Here is a 6,000-nt window from a genome sequence, read left to right on the forward strand (position 1 = left end):
TTACACACATGCACACACACATACACACACAGAGAGACAGAGAGAGAGAGGAGGAGGAGGAGGAGGAGGAGGAGGAGGAGGAGGAGGAGGAGGAGGAGGAGGAGGAATAAGAGACCTATGACAGCCAGTTCTAGATTGAGAGAATAGTACACAACCAACTGGGAAAATCTTAAATGAAATAAGGTTAGATTCAGACAACTTCTCTGTCACAATATCATTATGAACGAAAACTACTGTAAGTTTTAATCAGTTCAGATCAGGGCAGCAGACCGTCTAGACTTAACCAAGAGCAATATCTATTTACTAAAACACTAGTTTTCTTTCACATCTCTTACCAAGGCAGAGCTCAGCATAAATAAGAGGAAAACCAAAACAAAACTGCAAGCATTTGTACAGAAAAAAATTAATAGTATTTTTTTTAAGTTTTTCGAGACAGGGTTTCTCTATAGCTTTGGAGCCTGTCCTGGCACTAGCTCTTGTAGACCAGGCTGGCCTCAAACTCACAGAGATCCGCCTGCCTCTGCCTCCCGAGTGCTGGGATTAAAGGCGTGCGCCACCACCACCCAGCAGAAAATTAATAGTAATCTGTCAAATCTCCCAAATCAAATTAACTGGCCTAAATTGTCAGGACATTAGAAATAACCACAAAAGAAAAGAAAACTGGAGGAATTCTGTCTTAAGGGTTCTGTGTGCAGCCTGAGGGGCTGAGTGTTCTGTCACTTTAAGTCTACGAAGCTGTTTAGAAAGTAAAAAACAGAGGTAGCCTGAGAGAAGTCAATGGTAAGGACCACACAAGTACAGCTCATAGGAACCAGAGAATGCAAGCTTAATGACAGGCAAATGGTATCTTTGCCTAGTCTAGAAACTAAACACTACTTCACCATTTTATTTCAACTCATAATAAAAACAGCTGCAACAAATTGATGGGAGTATGTCACAACTATATCGCTGCTGATTTGTGAATTTTTAGAAAATTTGGAGCCAGAAAGATCACTCGGTAGTTAAGAGTGTTTACTGCTCTTCTAGAGACCCAAAGTGGCTCATAACTGCCTCCAGCTCCAGCTCTAGGGTCTGCTGACCTCTTCTGGGCCCCGAGAGCACTGCACTCATGTGCACAAACCCACATTCAGATATACATGAATAATTTTTTTTTACTGCATTTGCAGTAAATTCCTAAGTTCTGAACTGAAAAAATAAAAAACCTATACAGTTCCCAAATATACAATCTAATCTTTATTTTAAGAATTTATTGGGGCTGGAGAGATGGCTCAGTGGTTAAGAGCATCGCCTGCTCTTCCAAAGGTCCTGAGTTCAATTCCCAGCAACCACATGGTGGCTCACAACCATCTGTAAAGAGGTCTGGCGCCCTCTTGTGGCCTTCAGGCATACAGACAGAATATTGTATACCTAATAAATAAATAAATATTTAAAGAAAAACCCTGTCTCAAAAAAAAAAAAAAAGAATTTATTGTTCTTTCTGTTTTATCTCATCATGCTTTAACAGTTACCTTAACAGCTGAAAAAAGTGAAACCAACAATGACAGGACATGGCATCATTAAACAAAAACTCAAATCATAGATATGTTGAGCTAAAACTGAGCATGCATTCCAATGTGCCATATTTATTACTTGTCGTATGTGAAGACTATCATCCATATTAGTACAAGATTCAAGAGAACTATACATGATAAATAGTTACCTGAATTTGAGTCTGGAAAAGACAAATAGCAAATGTTGGTTTTCTGAAAAAGAAAACAAGAGCTATAAATGCTGGCATACACACACCCCAACCAAAAAAAAAATAATAGTAGACTACACAGAAAAACATAGTTACTTACTTCTTTATCCGTAAGTTTGGAATGTTGGGGATAAATTACCTGGAAGAAAAATGTTACATTATGTTAACATACAACGGTACTTCTAAAGTTCTGTGTGGATGGAAGTTTCTGTCTCACCCAGTTCTTTAGCCATTCAGTCCCCAAGAAACATACAGAGGATTATATTATTTATAAACTGTCTGGCCTATTGCTCAGACTTATTATTAACTAGCTCTTACAACTTAAATTAACATATAATTCCTGTCTATGTTTAGTCACATGGCCTGGTACCTTTTTTGAGGCATTCTCATTTTGCTTCCTCTGCATCTGGCTGGTGACTGACTCTGCCTTTCCTCTTTCCAGAACTCTCGATCTGGTAGCTCCGCCTATATTTTCTGCCTGGCTACTGGCCAATCAGCATTTCATTAAACTAATATGAGTGACAAATCCTTACAGTGTACAAGAGCATTGGCCCACAGCAGTTCTGGTTGGCTATGGCCAGAATAGGTTTTAAGAAATCACAGTCGATGCTGTGGTGTCATTGTATAGTCACAGCTCCTTGCAGGGTTGAGTCAAGTGGGTACCTTGAAACTGGTCATTCAAGGACAGCCCAGAAAACATGGCAAGACTGTCTCAAACATAAAAATGTTTTTAGTAACAAAACAAGAAAGAAGGTAGGAGAACAAAGCAGAACTTACATTAGCTCCAAAAGTTACATCAAAATTACCTCTAAGTATCTCTAAGACTGAAATCTAAACTCATTCTCTTTTTCTGTTTGAAACTTAAAATGTAAAGGAAACATAATCCATATTTCAACTCATACCTGTTCAAGAAATAATACTTTTCAACTGATTACATGAATGCTATACATCATTTAGAGAAAAATAACAAAGGAAAAATAACATAAAATTTAAAAAATCTCTACCATAAAGCCTATCCTAACCACACACCCCTCATTCCTTTAAATAACCATTCATTAAGTATTTTCCTATTTAGCACCTGCAGTGACCACAGACCCCTCTGCTGGAAAACAACTACGCATTAGCCTCTGTAATGGAAGGTCTAGGCCAGGGCAGCTGATGCCAGAACCAGCAACAGCCAACAAAAGACTCAAGGACATTCATCCTACAGATCAACCACTCCCATGAGTGATTAAAAAGTAGGTCCTAGCATGTTGTGGTGACACAAGCTTATAATCACAACACCCATGAGGCTGAGGTGGGTTCTGAAACTACCCTGGGCTGCAGAGTAAGTTTCAGGGCAGCTCGGGTTAAAGTACAACTCTGTCCCAATAAGTAAATAAATAAATAAAACCTAGAAAGAAAAAAAATGACCCTTATCTCCTTAAGAAAGTATTCAACACTTCAACATGTCTTTCTTGTTTGTTGTTCTGAAATGGAATCACAACAAGCTGTCTAAGACTGAGAAGCCTACACATATACACACAGGCCCATAATTTAATATTTCCTATATACTAGGCATTATGACTCAGAACTTTGTAAACTTTTCCATATGAAGCAGTTTGTAATTGAGTTTTTGTTGTTTTATTTGAAGATGGTCGTGACCCCCTCATCTTCTGGTCTCTGTTTCCCAGGTGCGGTTTCACAAATGTCTAGCATGTCTGTTTCTTTTCATTTTGTTTTGAGAATTTGGAGGTTTTGTTTTAGTATTTTTGTTCTTTGAGAATTTTATGATATGGCCCAAGCTGGCCTCAAATGCAGAGCAACCTGCCTGTCTCAGCCTTCAAACACAAGGATTACAGGCATGCATCATTAGACTACCCTTCTTTAATTGTAAAAATCCCAATTGCCTAAATTATACCACATGGTTTATATTTTGAAATTATATGGGGTTAGGGGCCGAGCACTTATTTAGCCTGCTTGAGGTCCTGGGTTCAATTTCCCAGCACCACTGTAAAGTTTAATAGTAATATGTACTTGTTTTAAATTGTATTAGGGAGCAAATTCCAACACTAAAAAGTCAAAAGGGGGCAGCTGTCAGCTGGTAGAACGTTTTTCTAGTGTGAGTGGAACCCTGGGTAGTTGGCCTTTTATACTGGGACCGCTGGCTCCCCAGTAATGACATGGAGACTTATTAATTATGAAAGCTCAGCTGATAGCTCAGACTTGTTTCTAACTAGCACTTATAACTTAAATTAACCTATTTCTATTAATTTATTTCCTGCTTCATGGCTTTATTACCTCATCTCCATAATGCCCATCCTGTTTGCTGTGTCTCCTGGCGTCTCCGCCTTCTTCTTCCCAGAGCTCTCTCTGTCCTGCCTATACCTCCCACCTAGCTACTGGTCAGTTAGCTGTTTATTAAACCGATCACAGTGACACATCTTCACATAGTGTAAAGGAATAATCCACAACAGCACTGGGTTGGATTCCCAGAACCACATAAATTTGGCACAGAGGCACATGCCTATAACCCAGACTCTAGAGACAGAGATGGGAGGATCAGGTCAAAAAGTCAAGGTCAAAGTCTTCCTTGGTAATAAAAGTTCAAGATCATCTGAGGTACTTGAGACTTGTCTCAAAAAAAAAAAGAGTAGCATGAAAACAAGGGCTAACTTTAAAAAGAACAAGGAGATGAAAAGTTCTGTTAAATAAAACATTATTACAAATATGACCAGAAATCAGTGGAATTAAGGAAACAAGGTCTTCAATTGTTTAGTACTTACTTTCTTCTAATATTTTAAGAGCTTTTTCTTATTTAATTCTGGGCCAGAGCTCAAATTAATTTGCTTTCAAATTTCTTCAGTCTTCTTTGCTTCCAACAAAACCCTTTCCCACTGTAGCTGGAGTCCAGCTTGGTGTTCAGAGTACCTGCCAGCATGTGGATGGCTTTGGGTCCCATGCTTAGCTTCAAAGTAAGAAACAAGTATGTAAATATATTTTTAAATATTTTCCACTGATAATATACTGTACTGTGTTGTTTTCTAACAACTCTTCCTGCTGTTCATATTTTATATTATTTTATTCAATCTACAGAGAAAGAGAAGGATGGGGAAAAACCAACTTTTAACAACACTGTTTAGCTGATAAATATAATTATGCTCTGCGTGACACTTAGTTATGGATTTTGAAGCAGAATTCATCAATAAACTGTTTTCTCAACTAGGTCTGGAGGCACAGGTCTGTAATCAGAACTACTTGAGAAGCTAAGGCAGGAGGATTTTAAGTTCAAGACCAGCCTTTACTGCAGAGAAAGATCAAGGTCAGCCTGGGCAACTGAGTGAGATGTGTCTCTAAACAAAAGGAAAGAGGACTGGGGATGCAGCTTGAGAGTTACAGTGTTTGCCTACTATTAGTTGAGGCCAGTATAAACAAACAAACAAAACTGTATTTTCTTATGCCAACTTGGGCTAAAATTTTGTCACTTTTAACAACAAAAATAAAAACAAAAAAATCATTGTTAATTTTCCCCAAATGGAAATTTATAAAAGAACTGTCTTATTTTATTTACCATCCTGTCTTTAAACTTAGAACAGTCTCTAGCCCAGAGTAGATTCTTAAAAAAAAAAAAAAAAGAAAAGAAAAGCAGCTCTGCTCCAGCAGATACTCTCAAAGTCGTTCTACTGCACCAGTAGGATTTAATATGTAAACCCAGTCTCGCTTCCTTCATGTCCAGATTATTTCACCCACAATTTTTAAAGCTGAAATAACACCTAAAACCATTATTACTGCATTCTATTTAAGTCATGGTGTATGCGAATCTCAGCACAAGCTGGGGGAACTGGTGAATGCCTGTAACCCCAGGACTTGAAAAGCTCAGGAAGGAAGATTTTAAAGTCAGCCTGGATTATACATAGATTTCAAGACAACATGGACAGCACAGAGAGGCTGTCTCAAAAACAAAGTAATGTCTGATTACAGTTAAGTTAATCTAAGGTTTGCTGGATTCACTCATGCTAGCAAATTTAGTGACTTGTAACAACTTATCTTCAACAATTCTACAATCAGTTTTATGGGACTATCCTTATGCTTATCACACACATACACACATATATACAAACATAAATAAATTGAAGTATAGGAGAATATTATGGGCTCTGTTAACTGTATGATTCTTCTGAGTTACAACAGATAAAGATGTGATTACATGACAAGACAAAAATAAGAACTAAGTGTGATAACAGAAAAAATTCTCAGAAAAATATTCATGTATATATATATAT

The 6,000-nt window shown here is 37.7% G+C and overlaps 1 protein-coding gene across 2 annotated transcripts in view; it reads right to left on the minus strand.

Moving 5' to 3' along the window:
• Positions 1-4,693, minus strand: part of Dennd6a (DENN domain containing 6A) — a 42,305-nt gene extending 37,612 nt beyond the window's left edge. Inside the window, exons 1-3 of one of the 2 annotated variants that reach the window (XM_050158188.1) lie at positions 4,504-4,693; positions 1,839-1,877; positions 1,700-1,742 (exon numbers count right to left, since the gene is read on the minus strand). The gene's annotated coding sequence lies outside the window, so the exon portion shown is untranslated. Of the gene's footprint in view, positions 1-1,699; positions 1,743-1,838; positions 1,878-4,503 lie in introns of those variants that run through there. The other variant, XM_050158190.1, reaches the window with a different exon arrangement.
• Between the last annotated feature and the right edge of the window lie 1,307 nt (positions 4,694-6,000).

Source organism: Alexandromys fortis, unplaced genomic scaffold, assembly GCF_014885135.2.
Source record: "Alexandromys fortis isolate MF-2015 unplaced genomic scaffold, M_Fortis_MF-2015_v1.1 scaffold_106, whole genome shotgun sequence".
NCBI classification, from domain to species: domain Eukaryota; kingdom Metazoa; phylum Chordata; class Mammalia; order Rodentia; family Cricetidae; genus Alexandromys; species Alexandromys fortis.